Source organism: Fukomys damarensis, unplaced genomic scaffold, assembly GCF_012274545.1.
Source record: "Fukomys damarensis isolate Sample0158 unplaced genomic scaffold, DMR_v1.0_HiC HiC_scaffold_16, whole genome shotgun sequence".
Classification (NCBI taxonomy): Eukaryota; Metazoa; Chordata; class Mammalia; order Rodentia; family Bathyergidae; genus Fukomys; species Fukomys damarensis.
Genome location: NW_022900928.1, coordinates 90,921,353 through 90,948,037, shown reverse-complemented (window position 1 = coordinate 90,948,037; position 26,685 = coordinate 90,921,353). Strand labels below are relative to the sequence as shown.

Sequence of the window (26,685 nt, the reverse complement as noted above, 5' to 3'; positions counted from 1 at the left end):
GCAGTTTCAGTGAACTTTGACTACAAACTATTTACCTTTATGAATTATTTATAGTTCACATCTTGGGATATAGCAAACTATAATTTCAATGAATTGGGGCCAGGGATTTAGCTCAGTGGTGCTGCTGCCTGCCTCGCAAGCTGAAGGTCCTGAGTTCAATCTCTGGTACAAAAAAAAAAAATTTTTTTTTCAATGAATTAAAAAGAATTAAAAATTTGCAGTTCTTCGTGATAAAAATATCAGTATGACATCACTGTATGTTTCTAGTCCAACTCAACTCTTTAAAGTATAAGACACAGGATTATGAATTTATTCATTTTTGTAGTATTATTATCCTTAAGAGTTAGGTCCTGGGAGGATGTGTTGGTCATCCAACAAACTGCTCCATACTTTACTTTCTAGGGCAGCAAACATTTATTTCACAGTGTCTCTAAATTAGAATTAAAGAATAGCTTAGTGGAGGTGTGCTAATTAGAGTCTCTCCCTGGGCTGCACTCTGACTGTTGCCTGTGGCTTCATTATTAGAAGCCTTGCTGTGCTGGGGGAAATGCTTCCAACAGGGCTCACATTCCCTGAGAGTCTGGATGTTCAGTGACCCCTGATAATCTATGTAGTCATGAATTGCTCCCTAAGGTGGTGCTACTGGGAGCTGGTAAAACTACTTGAGGTGGGGTCTCGTGGAAGGACTTTAGGCCATTGGGGTATACCCTTGAAGGGGACTGTGGAGTCCTGGTCTGTCTGCCTTTCTTTCTTTCTTTCTTTCTTTCTTTCTTTCTTTCTTTCTTTCTTTCTTTCTTCTTTTTTTCCTTCTTGATCATGAGATGAGTAGTTCATGCCACTATAGTCTCTGCCATTCTGATCCAGCACCCCCACCCCAAGACTAAAAGCAATGGTTCTATCCAATCATGGACTGGAAATTCTAAAATTGTAAGTCAAAATAAGCATTGCTTTTCTTTTTTAAGTTTTCTCAAGTATTTTATTAGCATGATGGAAATCTCTTACACACCCTTTGGTGCTGACTGGATTCCTCAGTTCTCCATTTTTAAAATTTTTTTTTTTCTGTTGTGACTCTTCTGTGGGCATATTCTGCTATTTGCAACTGGGGAGAGAGCCAATGTGAGATAGACAAAAACAGAAGAAAAGGAGAAAAAGGGTGAGGAGAAAAAAGAAAAGCTAGAAAGCAAGAGAGAATATTCCCCAAATAGAACACAGTTTTGATTTTTGTTATTGTTTCTTTATAATATAATCTTGACAGTAACCTTCTACCATTCTTAGTATAGATAATTTGTTAGAAGTGATTTACTAAGTCTAGCCCACTCTTCAAGGAAGGTGATTACACAGGTGTGAATGTTCAGAGCCAGGGAATATTGGGGCCATTTTAGGAACTTTGCACTATGGGCTTCCTCATATGAGAAACCAACATTTACAAATATTTGATTCTGAAGCAGTGAAAAAATTCACGAAATGGAAAACTCTGAGTGACAAATTCTAATATGGGTGAAAAAGTACTGGAGCATGGACCTGGCATTTCTTCTATGTGAAAAAATTCATCTCACCAGAATATGACTTTTTATTATAAATGAAATATGAAGATGTGTTTCATTAAAGTACTAGGTGTGTAATTTAGATCAATACATATCTTTCCATTAAATTATTGTGTTTCTCATCCAAAATCATACAATTTGAAATGTAAAATCCATGCATCATATCCTTAAGGAAGCCTTTGGTTTAAGTTTTTAAAATATGTGAAGATATGTATTTGCCTCTAAAAATATTTCTATTAATACATAGCTATTTGTTAATATAAATACATATTTATATATCACAGTATGCATTTTGGTCTCCTGTAGTTATTAGAGTAAGCCAACATGAAACCGATTACATTGTCTGCATTGTTTCCTGCTATATCCTCCAGGGTCCTAGAAAAATTCCTAGACTATAAGAGATGAGCTATAAATATTTATGAATGAATTAGTAAATTCTGTAAAATAGGCAAGACAAGCATTTTATTCCAAGTTGTGTAGAGAAAGAAGCAGAAAGCTCCTGGAGCTTTACTGACTTGCCATTGAGTTTGTGGTCAACTGCTGAATACAAGATTTCTGGCTGCTTCTGGGGGCATTTTCCCCCTCTAATGAGTGCCAACTTAAGAGACAAAAGTCCTGAACCAGCCCCTCACTGCTTTAATCTTCCATGATGTTTACTGGGACCTAAGAAGACTGCATGATTCTAAAATGTTTCTCAATAAATATTTTATGAGTAGATGAAAGTCAGAAAAGATGTCATAAAGTGAGTGAACTGGGGCTGATTGATATGAAGAAAAAGAAAAAGGAAAGCAACTTAATAACCAAACTAATTTCCCTCCCAAAATGTATACAATATGATGGGCTTTTGGCTAACAGTCCTTATCACTGTCATGGGCAATAGATCACAATTGTTAGTTGAAAAGCTATTGACAATTGCTAGCCTTGTCCTCACTGGAAGACTGCTATCTGTGGATAGCCTTGCTGAATGCCTAAGGCAGATTCCATTTCCCTTGATCTAGATGGCTAAGCAAATAGCCCAAACCTCACATTTGTGACGTAGAGTTCATAAGGTGTAGGACTTTACGGGTATGCTGCATATTACTGCTTTACAGATCATGGTTCTAAATGTAGCAGTTAGGGCTTCCTGTTGGATCTGTGGTCTGCCTTTGGGATATACTGTCAGCAAATTATCATGATGCTTTTTGATTGTATCCTCTTGAGTGAATCCTTAGTGTATAGAAGAACCACAGAGGGCCTCATTACAATGCAGATAGAATCTCAGGCCTTACTTCTTGAACTTTCAGACATAGGATTCTGAGAAAATGAAGAATTCTAAATTTCAAATTATTCTGATACAAATAATCTTAAGGGAAGAATTATAGATTAACTGTAGCCATTTTACATATACATCTGTAGATTCTTTCTGATAACTAAAAAGTTAGATACATGAAAAATCAACTAATCTCATATAGCTTTATACCCAGAGAGCAATGAAAGGAAATTGTAGACTAAGTTCTTATGCTTTCTACATTCATCAGCAAGTAAGCACATCATGGTTAATGCAAACTTTATGGTAAACTCAATGGCTTCCCAGCTCTCTGACTTCCCAGACCTGGAATAAAATGGTTTCTGAAAGCAGCAACACTGAACAGTGAGATTCAGCTACCCTCAGAATTGGTGCCAGGCCACAGAAAGCTCAACTCCAGCGTCTGTATTAGGGTTCAGGTCACAGCCCTTACTGGGTTCTAATACCATCTTCATATAAGGTTGGGATGTCTAAGAGATGTTTTGCAAATGACTACTATATTTAATTTCAGCTTTGAGTCTCTTCTCTAATATTGATGTTAATGGATAAAGTACTAATCTCACGTAAGAAAATCCAATTTGGCATTCAATACGTTGGTTAAGAGTTGACTTCCAAGTAGCCACCTTTCAAGTAGCTACAGTGTCTGATCTAAATCCCATACCCCACTCTGCCTGGTGGCTTCCCTGTTACAAGTGAGCTGCCCCTCAATTGTAACTTTGGCTGAGGTATACAGGTACACACTCTCACACACACACAACTTCACATTGTGTTGAAATGTACTCAGTCAACTGCTGATGTTATCATGAACACATACATCCTAAGAAATATTAGAGTGGAAAAATGGACTTTGAGGTACAACATAAGCTTAAGAATCATGCACACTTGATTTTGGATCATAACTTTGCTACTCAGTGAATGAATCTTTTAATGCTTTATCTTCCTTTATTCATCCTTTACATGGCAATATAATCTGTTTTCTGAACATTGCATAGCACAATATGTGATGCCCAGGGTTTGAGGCCAGAGGATCCAAAATGGTGACTATCTTTCCATTTATCTTAAATCTTGAAAAAAAAATTTCAAAGACCATGTCTTCCAAGGAAAATCTGAATCCTCAGAATATTGCTCAACTATAGGCTATTTATCAACTGATGTGCTACTCACAGTATTTATTCCTCTTTAGTCTAAAAGAATGGAAGAAAGAAAAAGAAAGCAAAACCATGGTTTTCTCTCTCCCTAAAAGGGTCACATGTAGGCTTCCAGTATTCCACATGTTATCCATTCCCCTAACCATGTCTGTACTTTGTTTCTGTTGCAGTCTTGGTTTCTTTTCACCTACAAACATGGCTGTTGCACACGGAGATGTACATTTCCCTTTTTGTGATCACTCCCTATGAATGCCAGGAAAAACCTCAATTCTCTTTAATTACACCTCTGATCAGGCAGATAAGCACTAAAAATTCCCTTGCTCTGCTCTTGCTTGGGAATATACAGAATAAGAAAAAGATTACTCATGTGTGATATTTCTTCTACAATGGAGGTTAGCTTTCTTCTCTACCTCTCAACTACAATTCCTTTAGATAATACTTCATTAATTTTAATAAGGGAATAACAAATGTGATAATTATACTTATTTATTGATGAATTACTTGGTAACAGGCTTTTGGACATAGGCCAGGGCCAGTAGTTCTGAGATAGTAGAAAGATTTTTAAAGTTTCCACCATGTTTTAGGCTTCCTGTTTTTAGTTTCTCCTTTGTTATCACTTAAAAGGAAATGGAGCTGTAGGAGGAGAGTTCTTTGGTGGTGTGTATCATCTTACTAGAGCTGCTATAACAAAGTACCACAAAGCCAGGGACCTAAAACTAGTAGAATGGATTCTCTCATGGTACTGGATGCTGAAAGACTGAAGCCAAGATGTCAACAGGGTCCTGCTCTCTAAAAACTCTGGGGACAGATCCCTTGACTAACATAGCCACATAGCTGCTGTGTAGCCACCGGTAGTTGGCAGCAAACCTTGGTATTGCTGGACTTACAGATACATTCCTTCAGTCTCTGCTTTCACCTTTACATCTTTTTTCTTCCCTCTGTGTCTCTGTGTCCAGATTTTCCTCTTCTAGAAAGGACACCAGCCAAGGGATCAGGATCATCCTAACCATTATCACTTCTTCATAACTTAATTACCTTGCCTGAACACTCTTGCCAAATTAGGCCACATTTATAGGCCTTGGGGTTACAACTTCAGTGTATCATGTTTGAAGATACAATTTAGCCCATAACTAGGTTCAAGTGAATTTTTCCATAACTCTTTCTAAATAAAAGTAACTGTATTTCTTTTTTCATTTAATTTTTACTTTGAATTTGTACATGTTTGCCATACATAATGATTACATTCTTTGTAGGGAGTTGATACAGGAATATAATATATCTTGATTCTTTTCTCATCCCCTTCACATCCCGATCCTCCTGTCGTCTCCCTGCATCTCTTGATTCCCGTTCCCATTTTAGAAAGATCTGTCTCTCTTTAAGGTTTCTTAAAAGAGACTTATACTTCTGATTTCATATTATCTATTTTCCAAAATGGATTTGAGAAGAATGTATTCACTAGAGGGTGTGGTTATTCAAGCACACAGCAGAATCAGCAAACACAAGATGAGCACTGCAGGAAAATACCATTGCTGTTCCAATATCCAAGTTCAGTTTTGTAATCTGTGGGTAGGACTGAATATAGATTTTCAAGGAAATTAATTAAAAATATTCCTGAGGCAGCATCATGCCCATCAATGACAAAAGTGAGAAGGTTTTGTGTAAAACAAAACCAAACCTAAACAGAAAGAGGCATCATTGGTGAGGAAGCATAGCCCGGATGTAAGGAGCCCACAAGGGCACTGATGGAGCAGAAAGCAAAAACAAAACAGAGTAAGAGAGCAGGGAGCAGGGCCAGGCTTGGGAGAAGGGGAGAGAATCTGCCTTCATTGCTCCAGTTAGCCTGGAAATTTTCAAAACAGGAATTTGTCATTTTACTTTGTGTTTCAGTGCAATGGGAAGCTCCCACTGCCAAAGAAATAAAAATATTAGGAAACTTTAATAATAATATCAACAACAACAACATTTGGAATAAAGCAACAAGATATACAAAAAAGAATGCTCTGAAAGCCCTTCTAGAAGAAGTGTCCTTCCAAAATAACACAAGATTAGTAATAAATTACATCATCCTGATGTCCTGGTGTACTCGCCTGGAATCCTGTGGGATGTGTCTCTCTTGAGCAGAGGAGCATGGGTTGGAGGTCACAGAGATAGGATACGTGTTTCCAGAAAGTCGTTCATATAAAAGAGCAGCAAGGAGAATTAAGGAGAACATCCTGACACCTGTGGCTATGTGAGCGTCCCTTATTGGCAGTAAATAAATTCCCCATATTTATCATATAAATGCGGGGCAAGTTTGCTGTCTGGCACATGACAGGTATGCGCATAAAATACTTTCAAAAGAAAATAAATACTGTTCCTGTCTTGAGAATTGAATTCCTCAAATTTGAACTGTAATTAGGTCAATGTTCAATTTTCTCTTTGCTATTTGAAATAATGCTTGATCCTTTTTATCTTTTTCTGAGCTTATTTTTCCAAATCCATAGACTTTCCGTGAAAATATGCTTTGATGTTTCTATTTTCCATTTATCTTTTTTGTTATAGAACTGAAATCTACTATCATTTATTTATATCTAAAGGGATTATGGAGCCCCTAGTATAGCTGAGACATTACACCAGATGCTGGCAATATAGCATGACCAAAAAGATGTGATCTTGAGCTTCATAAAATTTACAGTTTTTGCTTTTACGTGTTTCCCCCTTGTAAAGTGATCTTTTATTTACACACACACACACACACACACACACACATTTTTTTTTAACAGTTTTGGTAATTGAACCCAAGTCCTCTGTACTGAGCTACATTCCTACTGCATTTTTTTTTTTTTTTTGAGGCAGGGTCTTGCTAAATTGCCTAGGCTGGGCTCAAAATTGCAATCATTGTGCCTCAGTGTCCCATGCCATGCTTCACTTTATATAATACATATGACTCTCATTGACAAATATTATCTAAAATCTTGCATGTGGAAACCTTTGCTTTGCTTTTAAAGCATTTCAACTGGTTGTTCAAAGCCCACAAACATTACCAAGGATAATCTCTTTTACTTAAAAGAAACTGAGCTAAGTTCACTGCATCTGTAAAATATTTTCATGGCCACACTTAGATTAACATTTCATTGAATAGGTTGCACACTAAAACCTTTTCAAGTTTGCACACAAATCTAACCATCATAGACTACTTTTGTATAGCCTGGATTTGAGACCTCAAATGACTGGATAATCAGTTATCTAGTTTAATCTACAAATGAAGGAACACCATTAATTGCTTTAACAGTTTTCTAATCATAATTTGCAAGTGTTCTAAATGCTTGTTTTTAATTTTAAGTGTATGTTCTATAATGTTAATTCTTCTATCTCCCCTTTCTTTGTATTACTTTTACTAAAATCTTGTCTAGATCAATTCCTTGATATGGCTTTTCTGTAGGAGACTGTGAAAACTTTATAATGGCCTGTTGTACTTGTTGGACATGGTCCTTGAGGGCTCTATCTTGGACTCCACCCCCATCAGACATTCCCAGTTGAGGAGACCTTGCAAAGCAGGTGTATGTGTTTGGACCTCTGCCACAGCGTGAGACCTGGGTCGGGACAGAGGGTTTCATGAGTGCTATATTGTATTGGACCCCTTCGTGGATACAAATCTCGAAGGTTTCATAGCAGCTGCTATGTACAAATATGAGGAAGGTAAACGTTTCAGGAAATCTCTTTCTAATAACAGTACCTGATGTCCACCATTGGCCGGGGCTACCTCTGGTCATGGCATAGCGGGCAGTGCCCCCACAGCGAGGCATGCATGGTGGCGTGGCCACCAAAGATCCCACGAGCAGACCAAAACAAACAAGCAGGAGAGGATAAACTAACATATTGTTTACCCTAATTGTTGTCTACCCTAATTGGGCCTCAGAAGGCTAGAAAGATCGGAAGGCAAGGCAATTGAGTGTGGCGAGGATACCAATAATGAGATAATAGATCAAAGCAAGGCAAACTCTGGAAGATGAACTATAGGATGGAGGGGCCACAGTGGCCAATCCAATTCCAAGGAGGAGACCCCAAAGGAACAGTATGCAAAGGCTAAGTAGATCAAGGGGAGAGCAAGTAATAAAGGCCTTGCAATATGCCATGGAAGCGCTTAGATGTTCTGGGTGCAGGTGATCTCTCGTGTACCCAAGTTTAGGTCAGGTATCTCTTCTGCAGTTTTAGTAAGTTTTATCTTGAGAGGTCCCATAGGGGTTGCAGAGTAAGTTGAGGAGGGACCTGTTGAAAAGTCAGGAAGGTACGAGACGGGTAGAAAAGGTTTAAGTCAAGAACAGTGAAACCAGCTGTGGAGAGACTCTAGTTTCACTGAGGTTGGAGTGGACAGAACTACTGTAAATCATCCCCGGTATTTAGGTTTCAGAGGATCTTTCTGTTCATTAGGTGAGGCCAGGAGGACTTGGTCTCCAGGTTGGTAGGAGGATGGGAGATCTGATATGGGGCGGGGCAGCAGTGTGTTGGCATGTTGCCATATCTGGGCCTGCATTTGGTTGAGAAAGGGAATCAATAGGGTGGGAGGAAGGGGGAGAGACTTGAGGATTTAATCCTGGTGGTAGCAAAGGGCGTCCGAACATCAACTCAAAGGGAGAGATCTGGAGGGGGGCCTTTGGTAGAGATCTCAATCTCAACAAAGTGAGGGGCAGAAGTGTAATCCAATCTAAATGGAGTTCTAAGGTCAGTTGAGTAAGGTTGGATTTGATAGACCTATTAGTACGTTCTACCTTTTCCAATGATTGGGGGTGGAATGGGATATGGAAGTGCCAGGGAATTCCCATAAATTTGGCGAGACCTTGGGTTACCTGAGAGGTGAACTCAGGTCCATTATCAGATTGGAAAGAAGTGGGGAGTTCAAACCTGGGAATAAGTTCCTTATAGATCAGAAGGGAAACAGTGGAAGCCTATTTATTTGAGGTAGGGAAGGCCTCAACCCATCCAGATAGGAGTTTATGGGGAGCTAAATCCCAGACTTAGCTCAGTTGAGTCCTGGACTCAATGGGGCAAACCCGGTTTGCCAAAACTGAGGGACAGAGGGCCTGGGCCCTGGCCTTGTCCCGGATGTGATCCTTGTGGGTGGTCTGGAGTCTGGGGTCCCTGTTACCCAGAGGACTCTTCAAGAGGGGAGAATTTACCCAGAAGGAGAATCAGAAGATCGGTGGGTCGGTGGTGGCTGTAAAGATGGCGATGAGGAAAATGGCTGCAGATGTCGGGTGGAAGTTGAGTAGGGGCACCCTGGGATCTGGGTTTTGGGCCTCAGGCGTTTTAGCCTGTGGGCCTGGCAATCCCATATCCCACTTCTGACACCAATGAAAGGGGGGTCGTGTGCCCCTTTGGGTGTCCCTTCCCAATTAGTCCACTCACGAACCCAGAGGTCCGGCAGGAGATCTTTATTGTAGGGAGGTGAGCAGGAGGTAGGAAGGCAGAGAGAGAGCGAAGAGGAAGTGCTGGGGTATTTATAGAGTGGGAGACCAAGGACTTCCTCCTGGGAGGAATGATCTTCATTGCCCTATCGCAGGCCATGTTGCTTTTGAATTTTCGTGCCTTGCGGAAGTTCTCGTTTCATCAGACGCTGAGGTAATTTCGGGGAAAGAGAAATTTAGAGTCAGGGAAGAACCCAGAAGAAAGATACAAAAGTGGCTGGGGGGTGGGTTTTATATATATATTAATATGCAGAGTCTCCTAACAATACTATTTCTATATGTACAGAAACAAAATAAAAATGAAATCTAGTGCCTTTGACCACAATAATCTGTTATTGTTTATTTGGTCTACTTGTGTTTAACTTTTTTCTAAGGAATCAGCAGTTTTTATGAAAACTTCTCTTTTTGAACTAGAAGGTAAGTTCTTACTGACTATGAGAACTTGCTGTTGTAGTTGTTGAATTTTAACAGAAATTCAAGTTTTAAAAAAGAAGGGAGCTAGTTTTTTTAGTCTGTTTACCTATGAAGTAATCAAATGGAAGAGCTTTTGTTAAACTCCTGCTTTTTCTCCCTGAAATTTCTCTTTCTGCTTTGAGTTTCCACTTACCTCAGCATCTAGCTATCACTCAAGTAGCTAAGAATCATTACCTACTCTCCAAAGAAATTTTATAAGTTTAGAGAACTTTGTGAGACTTTTTGCTCTTTGAGATCCTAAAATGGCTGAATCTCTAGTGATAAAATTGCAAGTCTTTTTAGACAGGGAAAGTGAGGGGAGGGTAGGTGAATTGAGGCTAAACACCTTTCTACTAATATTTAAGTTAGCTAAAGGCTGGTACTAAAATTACATTATTTTAAATACCTTTCACACCAAATATATAAATAAATAAATAAATCTCTAACTCTGTCCACTATCTGGATCTTCTGATCTTCTGTTTTTTGCAGTTACACATAGTGCCAAAGTACAACAGCACCACCTCTGTAGTAACCTAATATTTAAAACCCACAAAATTTACTCCCTCTTGTTACACCAAAGCTTGAGGTTCTGGAGAGAGATCACTTCTATTTGCACAAAACTTTATTGAATGAGATGGTGCACAAATAGAAAATATGAGCATGGATGTTCTGTCCCAGGAGTAGAATGCAGGCTCAGAAATTTAGTGATCAAATAGTCTTTAATGCCTTCAGAATTTTTCCTGTTATCTTTGGGCTATTGAACAAACTAACTAATGTGACTCTAGACTTCAATACGTATATGTGGTTTTAGGTTTAATCTTTGAAAGGACGAAGTAGTTGAAGGAAAGAAAAATATATGTAAAGGGGAGAATGGCTCCTGGACAATGTGTAGTTAATGACACAGTGTGAAAATATTTGTTGAGACATGAATAGGAGCAAAAATTTTAGTCAAGTCTGAAGGTGGAAACATGTGCTCTTGGGCTGCTCGAAGCAAGTGTTTAGACCTGCCATGCAGAAGCTTAGAAAAAAGAGAAGTAATGTTGTGATTTGCTAGCCTAGTGCAAAAATGTATTCAGAGACCAACAAGTAGAGATTTGGGGTATTTGCTCTGATAATTCATGTTTAGAACAAGTGCTGGTATTTTAATTTGCATAAGAATCTTCTGAAGTGCTTCAAAAAAGTTTTGTCTGTCCTTAGTAAAAATGTGATTCAGATGGTCTAAAGTAAGTGTCCAGAAATCTGCATTTTAAACAGTCATCCAGATGATTTCCATTTTCTTTTTAACCATTCTGTTGACATATAATTCTGCCACAAAATTCACCACTTAAATTTTATAATTTAATGGTTCTTAGTACATTCATGGAATTTTTTAGTAATCACCACAGTCTAATTTTAGGTCATTTTCATCCCCTGATATAGATACATCTCATTAAAAGCCACTCTGAACTTTTCTATTCCAAGATATCTACTAATCCACTTCCAGTCTCTATAGATTTGTCTATCCTAGACATCTTATGTAAGTGGATCATGTAATAAGTTATATTTTATGACTGGCAGCTTATACTTGGCATAATGTTTTAAAAATGTATTCATTTCATATACTGATATTTTATTCCTACTTACTGCCAAATAATTTTCTGTCATTTACTAATGTTGTATTTTATTTATCCAGTCACCAGCCAATGGGCCCTTGGCTGTTATGACCTTTGGCAGTTATAAACAATGCTGACATGAACATGTTTATACAAGTTTTTGCAGGAACATTTGCCTTCTCTTTGGGATATTTCTAGGAAATAGTGCTTGTTGTGTCATGTGATAACTGTCATTTATTGTTTTAAGAAACTACTGAGTTGATTCCTCAGTGATTACAATGCTTTTCATATTACACTTTGAAAAACACTAATTTAGGCAGTAGTTTGGGGATTGTAAGGCAGGATGAAAAGTTATTTGTGAAATTTTTATAATAAACTTTTAAAATTCCTTAAGATGAAAGTAAGAATTAGAAAAGAGAAAATTCTTTAGAAAATGAATACAGGACAATAAGATGAGAGCAGAAAAGCATCAAGTGGTGAATTAAGTATACATGCTTAAAAGTTAGCAAAAACAAATGTATTTCCATATGATTAAGCAATATAAGAAATTCAGCTAGAATTCATGTTTAATAAAATGAATATTGACAAAATTTTACTTAGCCTGTTATTCAGCTTTTCCATCGCTGAGGCATAAAAAAGTGACACCTGTAATTTAAAGGAGCAGAGGTTAAATTTGATTTCACATTTTCAGGGGATTCAATCCATGGTCAATTGCATCCAGGGCAAAAACATCATGGCAGAACATCCTGGCAGAACAAAAACACTTAGTTCATGGAGACAGAGCAGCAGAGCAGGAAACAGTGCCAGAGGAGATGTAGCAAGAGACAAAATATAGATCCCAAACATACTCTTCCTTGACCCATCCAGCCACACACACACACACACACACACACACACACACGCACAAATATTCTTTACTAATCCCATTGGTGGTTCCCATGTCAAACAACTTAACAAAAATAACATTAATGATGACATTCCAATCCCTGTCAACTTGACACCAAAACGTATCTCCTTAAACAATATTTAATCTCCATGTAAACATATTAACAAGTTAATAATGCCTAACATGTGACAACTATCCTGCACACAACAAAGTAGTAATCCCTTCTCTAAAGTCTGAACAATTCCAGCATTTTCCAAAATTTCAAGTAAAAATCAGAGCTAAGACTTAAGGCAAACTCTTAGCTGTGGCACTCTACCAAAAATTAAAAAAAAAAAAAAAAACCCCAAGTTGTATATTTCCAAGTTACAATGGAACAGAGTGAACATTCCCATTCCAAAAGTGAAGAATGGAGACCAAATCTACTGAAAGCCAGCACGGCAAATATTAAATCCTAAAGATATCAGGGGCTGTCTGGCACCTGGGTACAGTCATGAGATGTGAGTTGCAGAGCAGTTCAGTAGTCCCATCACTATGGCCTTGCTGGTAGCAGTCTCTGTGGCAAGTTACAATGGAACAGAGTGAACATTCCCATTCCAAAAGTGAAGAATGGAGACCAAATCTACTGAAAGCCAGCACGGCAAATATTAAATCCTAAAGATATCAGGCCCTGTCTGGCACCTGGGTACAGTCATGAGATGTGAGTTGCAGAGCAGTTCAGTAGTCCCATCACTATGGCCTTGCTGGTAGCAGTCTCTGTGGTTTCTTTCTTGGGCTTGCTCAAATTACTGCCAGTAGATTTCCTCAGGAGATGTTGCACATTCTTGTTGTCTCTGACTTCCTGTAGTTTCCATTGCACCTTTGCTTTCATCCTGACAGCTTCATGAAAAGCCCTCTCAGAGGCTCCTTGCCCAGCTTCTCAAGGCTTTCTTCGATATCTGGGTGAAAGCCTCCTCTTGCATTCTGCACCCTGTTAAAATCAGTACTATATGGACAACAGCAGTATCTATTGTCAGTGGGATCAGTAGCCACCCCCTCATAGACCCCTGCAGAGGCTTCAATTATATCAATGTCTGAGTATGGTGAAATGAAATAATAGGAAACCAATTCCCTAGGAGGCATTTGCTGAGAAGTGGGCTCAGGAGCTCTCTTCTCAAAGGAAAGATTTACACTTTTGTACCTTGGATCCTGCAATTAGTGGGGCATTGCTAATTATTGAAATGCCCTCGAGGCATCTTTCTTCCTGTCCTGTACAAAATACTTGGTTTCTTTTATTGGTGCTAGTGTCTTCAGTAGCAACAATACTGTTGGCCCCAACTTTATAGTTTACTTCTGTGACAAAATTTAAGTTTTTAAAAATTTTTCAGTTCTGCTTTTTGGCCACCATTCTCATGATAAATTTGGTTTAAAGCACCTAACAGTGCCCATGCCATGATCTGAAAGGTGGTTGCCTTGAAATTTCCTCCAACAATCAGTTAGGCTACTACTCTTAATCCCAATCTCCTGAAAAGTCTCAGGACATGAGCAAAATATAGTTAAATTTTGTTTTTTTACCAGACTATAACACCCAGAGACAATCACCCATAGAGTCTAGTCTAATTGCTAATACAGTTATTATCCTCAAATGAAATCTTCTGAGCCTGACCTTTACTGCTCACATTCCTATCAGCCTTTAGGTAACTGAGCTCTGATAAAAATCTCCCATCAGACTTTTCTTAGAGAAGCATTCTAGGGCTTCTCTAGTACACATCTCCAGACCTCCAAACTTCTTCCACAAACCAGTTCCAAAGGCTTCTGAACCACTTGGTCAGGTATAGTCACAGCAAGAGTCCCACTTCTCTGGCATTGATTTTCTATGTTAGCCAACTTTCCTATCACTGAGATACAATACCTAATATTCATAATTTAAAGAAAAATCTTAATTTGGCTCACAGACTCAGGAGATTTGGTCGGTGGTGGCTAGATCTGAGAGAAAAACATCATGATGTAAGGGCATGGCAGGGAAATTGCTTAGATCATGGATGTCTGGAACTAGAGCTTGAAACAGTACCAGAGAGGAAGCGGCCAGTAACCATATATGGTACCTAAAATCATGACAACTGACCTACCCAAACACACCTAGAAGTGTGCTTTACTAATTCCTTTGGTGATTCCCAAGGCATTCAAATTGACACAATTAAGCTTAACTATCGCAGTTAGTTATCTAATTTTTGAATGAAGATATAGTAAAGTTAGCACTTGACTACTTTTAAATCAAATTAGGTAAGATTTAAGGACATACAGTAACATTTATATTTCTGTAGATTTTGATTCATATACTTTTGAAGGAGTATAAATAATTGTTATGATTGTGTAATCATAAGATTAATTACCAAAGAGATTTTTCCAATCTCATAGTAATCCACAATTAGAAATACCTTGAATAAACCATAATAGAAAAAAATACAAAACATGCAGCTGGTATATTCAATGGAACATTATGTAGCCACCCGAAGTCATGAATCGGAAGAATGTTATAAGAGAAAATGTTAATTACGTGATTTTACTAAAAGGGAAAGAAAATATATTTGCCCATTCTTTCTTTCCTCTGAATCTCACACTCCTGTTTCCCATATTGGTGAATGTGCTTACCCTTCATCCAGCTACTGAATAATTTCAATCTTGCCAGCTCGATCTTCATATAGCATATCTATTCCTTCTCCAATCTTATCCATTTCAAGGCTGTACTATTAGTGATCCATTACATAGTCCTCTTATAAGTAGTTTTATAAGCCACCTGCCTCTCATCTGTTTTGCTGCCATCAATGAATACCACACTATGAAATTCTCCCTCCAAGAGTATATGTTGGTTTCCTGATTGTCCTCTGAGGATTGCAGCTCATTCTGATCCCTATTCAATCCGTCTCTGGTGCTGACTTTATCAATTTCTCCATTCTTTTCACTGCCACCAGAGTCCTCCACAACTTCCTATTGCTCTCATGACAACAGTGAATATGAAGAACCCAGACTACAATGATCCAAGAGTCTGGCTCCATCCTCTGTTGTACATATCCTCACAAAACCTTTCTTTTGGCTTCTCACTCCCACATTGAAATTTGGAGTTGCTGGAATGCTGTACTCCTGCTGTAGGGCCTCTATATTTTTCATTTCTTCTTTCTGCCATGTTCTTGAACTACAAATAGTTCCTTAACTACTGATGGTCTTTGATGAGTTTGATTTCTGATTTTTTTTTATCTTTTAATGGCACAAAAGCAATACCCATTCAGTAGAAAACACACTTCATATTGTTAATTTTCATCTTTTTCTGGGCTGGTGATAATACGGTTTAATGCTCTGGAAATGTGGGCAGAGGCAGTGAATCACAGCACTAAGGACAGTACTTAGGAGGGGGAGCAACTAATACCATGTGAAGTTCTATGTTGTTAGCTAGGATATTTGGCAGGTGGCTATACTCAGCATATTTTGGCCTTACTTTTTTTTTCAAATTAGGTTAAGACTTCAACTGTATTGCAATGTAAACCTGTATAAGTCTATGAGAAGCATGTGTAATTAATTTCTTCTGAAGTCTTACCCAGTGATGATATCCTTAATCCTATCATGGCCACAGGCGTCACCTAGTGTCCAGTTGATAAGCATTATCTAATGGTGTTAACACACATCCTGAGGATATAATCTTACATCCTTCTAAATCCACTTCTTGGCAGCCATATGTATAATCACTGGACATCTGTTTAGGGTACAATTTTTCTTAACCTATTAAAGCTCCTAGATTAAGAATCATTTTAGATTGTCGATTTAACCAAACAGTACCTTCATTTAAAGCAATTTTAGTTTTATCTTAAACTGTAAGCTGCTTGCTTTTACACTAAGTTCATCTCTGTCTTGGAAACTTTGCTAACACAGCAAGAAGGAGCCAATGTATGTCACAGTTTGAGCATTTCCTAGCATTTACAGTTTCAATTGGCAATAAACTTGTTTTCTAAAGAACAACAGTTGGCAATTTGACCAAATATTTTGCTATGGTGTAACAAATTCTCCAGCTTTCCAAACCTGCAATAAAATGTCCAAGTTTCCTGGCGGTGTGCTTACTACAGTCAATTCTAAAAACGTTTAGTCACACATCTCACCTAATTTTAAAGTCTAATACCAAATGTGGCATTAGTTTGGATTAGGCTCAGCTCTGAGTGATAGAAATTAACAAGACAGAATTTTCTTTATACACATGCACACACACACTCACATGCACACATGCACAAAGGGTAGACTGCTCCATGGCATTAGAAAGCAGTGCTTCTTCCATCTTTCCTTTCTCAAAATTCACTGGTCATTTTTGAGTCCCTAATTAGCACCAGATATCATATCTAAATTCCAGGTAGAAAATGAAGAAGCAATAGGGCAGGTTTGGCCCTGGTCCTTCAAAGTTACTTCCCAGAAGTCTCATGCAACATGTAGGTTGGAAATGTCACATTGGCTAGAAGTTAGTAATTAGTAGCATGGCTACACACAGCTGGAAGTGAGAGCCAGTGATAAAATACCCCAGGTAAATGCCTATGCCTGTGCAAGAGATGGAAATAAATATTGGAGGATAATTAGCAGTCTTGTAACAACCCCTGTATTTAGTATTAAAAGTTGATATTATCTTTGAATTTCATTATAATCTGTATGACAAATTTCACTTTGAAAAGTGATATTCAATATATATTGCCTCCTATATGTATTGGCTCCTTCAATATAAAAATTTGTATATGAGTGTGAAACCAAACAACCTTGAGTTTGAGGGATTCATTCATGTGGGATTATTTCTTGGAAACTTTTCAATTATTCATGACTTAGCCTAAAGCTTTTTATGAAAAGATAATTTAGATCATATAGATAAGTGTTTTTTTAAAAGTAGTAGACTATTATATAATCATGTATTTATATCTCTCAGTCATTCTCAATTATATTTATGCTCCTCCCCTCAAAAAATCTTAATTCAATAATTTCAATTTAAGAGATAAAAAAACTATTTGATCATTTCCAAAAACATTTTAAAATTTTATGTTGGTTATTATCTAAGATTTTTTTTAATGCAGGCGATGAATGATGACTTAACAGTTTTTAGTTTCATGCGGTTAAAATACAAGAAGAATAAAAATTTGATCACAATCACTCTGGGGAACAGGAGTTAAGTGGTGAAGAAAGGAATTTTTGACCTTGGAATGATTCTATAGCTTTAAAACAATTGCGCTGTATCAAGTGAGAAAGGAGATTATAATATTTCAAAGAAAAGAAACTGTCTTTAGTCCTCTCGGTTTGTCAACATCTACCATAGAGCTTAAGGCATGCAAAGTGCTCATTAAGCAATTTGCTCAATGAATTAATATGGGTGATTAACCATATCTTAATTATTCTATCTGAAATATTCATATTATTTCATTCAAGAGGGCAGCAGTGTTTATGTGTACTTTAAACTTTTTGTTTTTGCTTATAGTTTTTGTTACTAGGTATTGAACCCAGGCTTTTCACACAGAGCTCTATCTTTAGCCCTTTTTATTTATTTAATTTTGAGACAGATTTTTAAAATAATCCTATTATTTAGACAGTTATCAGACATGTCTCATCAAATGTATAATTCATTCAGCCTTATATTTTTTATCTGACTGTAATACAAAGCATGAGTTATATGCAGGCATGACCTTTCTCCAGATATCAGCTTAAAGGTTAAAGGTATACGTTAGAATACCTTAGCTTATCCTTAATAAATTTCTAATGCTTCCTTACACAACTTTTATTAAACCTTTCTAAAATTATTTTTTATGTCTTAAACATATATTGTCCCATTGAAACATACATGTTCTATTTATTTGTTTTGCAGAGAAAAAAAATCTTTTAAATTACTTGTTTAATATTAATCCATAAACTTATTTTTTTCAAAAGTAGGCTTAATTTCCTCTGTAACAAAAGAAGGTAAACAGAGATACACCTCAGCAACATCATTGAATCAGCACAAATAGTGGCTCTAGAAATGCATCATTAAAATTCTGTACACAGCTGTACACAATACCACAAGAGGTATCTGGGAGATTAAAAATTCCATTGAAATTATATGCAACTGATTGAACCAAGGTGAAGACAGAATATCAGACCTAGAGGACAGGATTGTAGTTAGTGATCACAAAAAGAAAGGTTTCTTAAAAAGAGTAAGATACTATGAAAAGTAAATCCAACAATTGCAAGATGATGAAAAAAATCAGAAAAACTCTCATAAATTTGATCAGAATCAATGAGAAATCAGCACAAATGACATAAAAATCTGTTCAGAGAAGTCAGAAAATTTCCCAAATATAAAAAAGAATGTGACAGGGGCCGGGGATTTAGCTCAGCGGTTCAGTGGCCTGCCTCGCAAGTGCAAGAACTGGAGTTCAATCCCCGGTACCACAAAAAAAAAAAAAAAAAAGAATGTGACAGGGGCCGGGGATTTAGCTCAGCGGTTCAGTGGCCTGCCTCGCAAGTGCAAGAACTGGAGTTCAATCCCCGGTACCACAAAAAAAAAAAAAAAAAAGAATGTGACAGGGGCCGGGGATTTAGCTCAGCGGTTCAGTGGCCTGCCTCGCAAGTGCAAGAACTGGAGTTCAATCCCCGGTACCACAAAAAAAAAAAAAAAAAAAAAGAATGTGACATACAAATAAGTAAGTTATGCAGATCTCCAATTAGCCATAACAAAAAGAAATTTACACCAAGGCATTTAATAAGCAAGATTCCAGAAATTCATCACAAGAACAGAACATTAAAAACTGTTAGAGGAATAACTTACTATAAAGAAAAGCCCATCAGAAGCACAGCACGCTTCTCAACATAAACCCTCAAGTCAAGGAGAGCTTAGAGTTAAGTATTTCAAGTCCTCAAAGAAAAACTTCAACACAGATAGATATACATTGCAAAAGTGTCTTATAGAATCAATGGAGAAACAAGATACTTCCATAACAAAGAATAACTGAAGAAATTCTTGATGACCAAAGTAGCTCTACATAAGGATATTTGAGAAAGAGAAAAAGAATACCACAATTCCAAGAACTATAATAGAAATAAGCCACCAGGCAAGGCAAGCAATTAAACAGAAGGGAAAGATACATAATAAAAAACAGCAAAATAATATGACAAGAGTACACCAATACAAATCGGTTGTAATCATCAATGTAGGTGGTATCAATTCTCCAGTCAAAAGAAACAGAATCGCAGAATGAATCAAGAAATAATATCCAACAAAATGCTGCATACAAGAGGCATGTTTAACAACAACAACAAAAAAATCATAGTTAAAGAACTGAAACAATTCCCCATGGTACAGGAACCCAGAAAAAAGCAGAGGTAGCTATTCTATTTACAGATAAAGTGAGCTTCAAGCCAAGCCTGATCAAAAGCGACAAAGAAGGTTGCTGTATACTTGGTAAGTGAAAACTTCAAGAGGAAGAGATAATCATAAATATATATGCATGAAATACCAGTGTACCTAACTACATAAAACAAACATTAATGGACACAAAAAAATCAACTAAGCACTAACACAATTGTAATTGGAGACCTTACTACTCTCCCGTCACAAAAAAAAGATAGCTGAACTAGACAAAAGATTAACAGAAAAATATCAGAATTGAACCAAACCTGTGAACAAATGAACTTATTCACGTGATCTCAATCAACATACCAATAGCATACCTCACAAAATTAGAGAAAACAGTCCTAAAATTTATCTGGTAGCATAAGAGACCTAGAATAGCAAAGACAGTTCTGGGCAACAAAGGCAATTCAGGAAGCATCACAATCCTTCACTTTAAATTATACTACTAAGCTACTATAATAAAAACAGCATGATACTGGCAAAACAGCAACCCACGAATCAGTGGAATAGAGTAGAAGATGCAGAAACAACTCCAGACACAGTGAGATTCCATCTCACTTCACAAAGAATGGCTATTATCAAGAAATCCACCAAAAGCAAATGCTGATGGGGCTGTGGGGCAAAAGGAATCTTTCTCTACTGTTGATGGGATTGTAGCCTGGTGCAACCACTGTGGAAATCAGTGTGGATATTCCTCAAAAGAGAAAAAAAAAACTGTAGGTTTCATTTGATGTAGCTATTCTTCTTGGTATCTTTCTGAAAGATTTAAAAACACCATACCACAGCAATATATGCACACCCATATTTATATAAATCTTGGAAACAGCCCAAATACTCATCAACCAATTAATGAAGAAGATGTAGAGAATAAAGAAGATACTGGAGTACTATTCTGCCATAATGAAGGATAACCTTGAGACAATTCTATGTTGATGGATGCACCTTGAGACGGTACTTTTAAGTGAAGTAAGTTGAACACACGTGTAAATATTGCAGTTTTTCTCTGATGTAAACAATGTAAACAACTAAGGGTGTAAATAAAGACCAAAATGTATACTAGATTTTATGAAATAGGAAAAAAATGCTCAAATATGAAGGGGAACTAAGTGGGGAGGGGAAGAGGAAGAAAAGGAAAAGAAAAAACAAGAAAAGAAGCAAAAATGAAAATAGTTTCTAAATGAGGGAAATGGGCTGAAGAAAGATTAGGAAAATGAGGAAAAAAGAATTATGATATATCGTATACAGGTACAAATACACTATCACGAATATGATCATTGTGTATATATAAAATGTATCAATGAAGTAAATTTTAAAAATTAAAAATTAAAAATAAAGTTATAGTACTTAAATATAGCTAAACTTAATTCACTTATGCTAGTGCCCTATCTATATTTAATGTTGCTGAATGGTCCTGCATCACTCTGTTAAATCATATTATTGTGTTTAGCCTTATGTGACCACTGCTGCCACACTTGTTTCTCTGAGGGGACAAAGGAATAAAATACATTGTTGGAAGAAGATTTTAAGAGTGAAGGAAGAGATGCCAATTTTTTAATGTACTAAAGGAATTTTTCATTTTGGTAAAATATACATGAGATAAAATTTGTCACTTTGACTATTTTAAAGTGTATAGTTTGGTGGCATTAAATCCATTTACCTTTTTTTGTAAGCATCATTACAGTTGATCTTCAGAACTTTTCATCATCCAAACCGAAACCTTGTACCTGTTACAACTTACTCATGCATACTTAGTCTCTTAGTCATACTTAGTCTGATCTCCCATAGCTTCCAATGATCATGCTTTTACTCTCTGTATCTGAAATTTACTACTGTAGGTAATGCATACTAGCAGAACACAATATTTGCCTTTTTGTGTCTAGTTTATTTCACCTATCATATTGTCTTCAAATTTATCCATATGGCAGCTTGTATCCCAATTTTGTTTCTTTTATGTCTGAATAATATTTCATTTTATGTATATATTACATTTTGCAGTTAATTCCTCTATGTATGAACATTTGGGTTATTTCTGCATTTTGGCTTTTGTAAAAAATGCACATATTATTGGTATACAAATAATATATTTGAGTCCTTGTTTTTAGTTCTTTGGGTATCCACTCAGAAGTGGAATTGCTGGATCACACAGTAATTCCATTTAAAAAATTGGCCAGGGAGAGGGGTCTGCCGTAGTCTTCCACAACATTTGTACCATCCTACGTTCCCACCAACAGTGTATAAAGTTATGCACTGCTCCGCCTTCTCACCAAAGCTTATTATTTTAGGGCTATATACTATATGTATGTGTAGCGTATACACATACAATATAGAATGTAATATATGCATTGTATTTAGAATATATATGTATATGTATATATTGTGATAATAGCTGAGAACTGGAGAGACCTCCTCGTGACAGTGACTTCATTTTTAGCATAGCCTTTGACAAAATTCCTTATAGCAAGAGCTGGAGCTAAACTTTAAAACTGTAATTAAGGTTAGCTTGTTTTTTTATTAAACATGAAATTTTGACCCCCAAATTAATTAGTCAAGACAAAGAGGAAAGGTGAAGGAATGTGCTGCTTTTACACAATAAGGGCACAGCTGGTCACCTCTCCCTGCCTCCCTATAACTTGAAACTGAGAGAAAAAAAGTACAGCTAGGACTGGGCTGAGAAAACACCACAAACCCTCTAATGACTGATGTCTGCCTGACTGACCCATGCCAGGGGATCAGACAGCATTCTCTTCCTCCCAAAACACACACACACATATGGACACACACTTATACACAAGTGGGGTGAGTGTATGTATCACACTCTGCACCACCATGGAAAATAGGGTCAATCTAAGTAGTTTAAGGTAAAGGCAAGTGAAATATCTGAATTATAAAAAGCTCTGTATTTTATGGAATAATGGTGAAAAAAAGACTGAAAGTTCTCCATCATAAGATCTCTTAGGTTTTGTCCAGGAGTGGTGATGCATGCCCGGTACCCCAACTATTTAGGAGGCTGAGGCAAAAGGATCACTTGAGAGCACAAATTCAAGACTGGCCTAGAAAACATAATGTGACCTGTCTCAAAATAATAAACAAACAAACTTAACAGTGACCTAGGTGCTGCACTCTTAATATGGAATGCTGACCTCCCACTCCAGCTTGGAGCAAGAAGGTGTCTCTACCTGGGGTGGAGCAGGTAGAGTCAGACAGTGTGGCTCTTAGGAAACCTCCTGACTTGGAAACAATTACTATGTTTAAATCTTAGCTCTTTGTTTCATGAGATTAAAGAATAAAATCTTGGACCAAAGGAGGAATTTAAAGGAGAGTTTACTAGAAGTAACAAAAAAAACCTCTCAGTGAATACCCACCAAGAGGAGATAAAAGTCCGTGAGCTTTTTTTTTTTTTGCCTTATATAGATAAGCAAACTACAGAGAATTGTTTTGCACAGTGGTTTGTGGGTGTATGCTTAAAGGAAATAAGTTTTTTAGCTAAGTCACAAGAAACTGGGTTAAAAGAAAACTGGTTACTGTGCATTTTATGTTTTTTCAAATCTAGCTCAGGAATCAGAGAGGAGCTGTCAGCTAACAGCATACCTTCTTCCTCAGAAGAGAGCTTCGTATGTACTTTAATTTTTTAACTTTTATCTTTTCTCCTGTGGTTTCCTTTACACTTCTAAGCTTAACTAGCTACATAAGTTGAATTAGCTATTGAATGAGGTGCACATGCTGGTTTCATTTTCTAGCCAACACTACCTTAGGCTTGTCTCTGTTAGAATTATGTCATCTCTAGAGTTTATAACCAAGTTTTGACATAGTTCTGCCTTAGCAACTCTGGAGTTTTTCTTGAGTCTTTAGCTCTGATCTAGTCATGGCTTTTCCACGAACATGCTTACTCAGAAGTTGGTTCATCAACAGCCTTGCTAAATATTCTCCAGCCATCAGCTGGCCTTGCTGATCTCCTGAGATTCATATCTGGGGAGAGCTGTTCTCAGCAGCCCCCTCCCTATTAAGGTCCCTACAATGTGGCTTTGGCAATGCTTAATGCAGAAATCCCCAGAAGAAAAGAGAATATTATACTTACTTCAAGGTAAACATGTCTGACAGGTGATAAGCCTTCTTAAATGTAATGTTCAGATGATCTTAGTCTTGATTAATGGGTGAATAAAGACCATTGGAAACGATAACTGTGTTTTCCTTTACCCTTTGCACTAAATCCAATAAGGTGTATTCTATTCTGTGTGCAAAATTTTAAATAAATTTATTTGAACATATCAAGGAAAAGATGAAACAACATATCCTATAAGTTCTTTTAATTGCCTTTGTAGTGAAGATATAAATAATAGCAATCAGCTGGACAAAGTTTTCAGAAAGACAAACTCACTTCTGCTTTCTGTATCTCTCCCATGTTTGTGCATTGTTCCAAAGGCCACTCAAGAATTCAGCACTGCTAGTGAGCAACCAAAACTTTTAGCCAGGGATATAGTCCAGTCATAGGCCACTTGTTTGGCATCTGTGAGCAAACAAAAAAAAAGCTGATTGTCCTGGACAAAAATGAAGGAACAAAAGCAAGAACAGTGAAAAGAAAGAAAAATAATTCAAATGCAATAACAATCATTATAGGTCTTTTTATATTTATATCTGTACATTCTGGTAGATTTTTCATGAACATGAAGATTTTCGAAAGCACCTAGGTCTCATAATCTAGGGCTCTTCAGTTTTTAATATTTATATATGCAAGTGACACAGTTCCCCCAACTTACTTGATTCTTTATGGACATGTTAAAGAATAGTGCTCCCCAAAACAGTTGTCAAGAAACTGATCTAGAAAGGAAGAATCCAAGAAAAGCAAAGGAACAAGCCAACATGTAGATGGGAATTATTGTCTGGCACAATATAAAATTCCTCTTATGGAGGAATGAGAAGGGTTCTGGTGACCAGGGAGAGAAATTAATGATGAAAGACAAAACTTGGTCTGTGTTTTTGTGTGAAGGGGTTTGTGGCAGGAGAGAATTACTGTGCAAGGAACACTAAGTAGATCAAGTGCAGAGAAAAGAGGGTGAAGGGCTCACTGGGGAGCGTTGACAAAGACAGGCTGAATTGTGAGCCCTCCTGTGATTCCTTTATTTATGTAATGCATTCATATTTTAATATTTATTTGTGTTGATGCTTATTAAGGCTAAATCAAAGACACTTAAGACATGATGAGGAAGCTCACAAATACTCATAGAATGCCTTTTGTACAGATTACTAAAAACAAATAAAAATTAAGCAAATTAACACAATGCAAATCATTAAACAGTCTGAATTTGCTTGAGAGCTGTCTAAAGAAAGAGTTCCTTTTTATAATTTTCTACAATAAAACAAGCTAACTGTTGTTGAAGGTGACAGTAAACTTTACTACAATTTTGAAGTATTTTACTTATTCACTTTAGCTAGATTACCAAATAACTACAGTTGAATTAGAAATAAATGTACATTTTTAAAAAATGTAATTCATTAATATATCAATCCTGGTTTCTTTATTAAGTATTTGGAGCCCTGTGTACAGTATTCACTTATTAATATCATAATAGCAAGAGTTTCTGATACTTAGCAACTAAAAAATCGTAGAACATAGACAATCCCTGACTCCAGTGTAGGAATAACTGACTGTTAAGCACAAGTAGTATTTATCCACCCGAGTCATCAGTCTAGAGAGATATGACTGAGACAGCAGGCACAAATCCCAAATAAACCACCACCTACCCCTAGGCCTTGCATTCCTCCCTGTGAATAACTTGTCTCTTTCTTTACTCGGTGGGAGAAATATTTGCAAGTATTTGAGTGTCTGACACCTGCATTCCTTCTTGGACACTTAGCTTTCAACACTTTTCTGCCTGTGAGTAACATCTCTGATAATGACAGAAAATTGAGCAGCAAGAGGAAAATGCTATTGGTAACCATAAGTACCTTTGTGGCAGTCATACTGTCATAAGACTGGCTTTTTCTTCTGAAAAACCTTGGTGAGTTTAGTTACTTCCTTTGTAGATGGAATAGAAGTGCAGATTTGGAGCTGAAGAAGGTAACCTGAGAGGAAAGCGGGAGCAGGGAGTGGAAGCCAAGAGGTGGTCTGGGAGGTGACAGAAGTTATCATGGTCTATCATGGGGCCTCTCACAGTGAGCCTCAACTCCCCAGATAATCTAACCAACTGATTGAAATGCATGCCACAAATGGGTGTTTGTAGGTATGAAAATCAGGCTGGTTTCACATACAGGTCAAAGCTAAAGAAGCAGAGAAACATAGAGGGATGTTCTTACTATGAATTTCTACCTCTCTTACTATGGGTATTATTTAATATAAAATATTTTTTTCAATTCTCATTATTATAAGCACTCATTTTCACAATCATCTCTGTTTTACAGATGGGGCTACCAAAGCTCAGAACATTTAAATAATTGCCAGGGCTTAAGACCTAATAAATGTTGAGGAAAGAATTTATACTATCTTGTATTTAGTAGATACTTAATTGTATTAGTGGAATTTACTTAGTTTGAGAGGCAGTGTGTAAAATTTTAGTGAATTGGTTTATAAGTATATTATTCATTAACACTCCTTCTGAGATTAGTTACTGTCCGAAATACTAATGTATAAGCAAGGACTCAGACAAAGATATTGCTTCTAATAAAATGATCTAGAAATCTGTTATCTCATTGTGGTACTCTAGGAATAGTAAAAACTTTGATTTCTGTTTTTTCTCATGTATGCTGCAAATGAGAATAGCCTTAGGAAAGTGATTTGCCTGTCATTTGATCTTAATAAAGAAATTACACATAATTAACTTACTTCATTTTTAGTAAGTTGCTAATTAGGTGATTCATTGAGATTCCAAAGGATTAATCTTTTGGCTTCCAGCATGCAAGTAAAAAAAAAGAAAGAATCCACCAGCATACAAAAAAAAAAAAAAAAAAAAAAAAAAAAAAA

General features: G+C 36.8%; 1 protein-coding gene across 3 annotated transcripts in view; it reads left to right on the top strand.

Annotated features, from left to right (window-relative positions):
* Nucleotides 1-26,685, top strand: part of Cntnap2 (contactin associated protein 2) — a 2,025,293-nt gene that overhangs the window by 1,031,036 nt on the left and 967,572 nt on the right. The window lies entirely within an intron of this gene.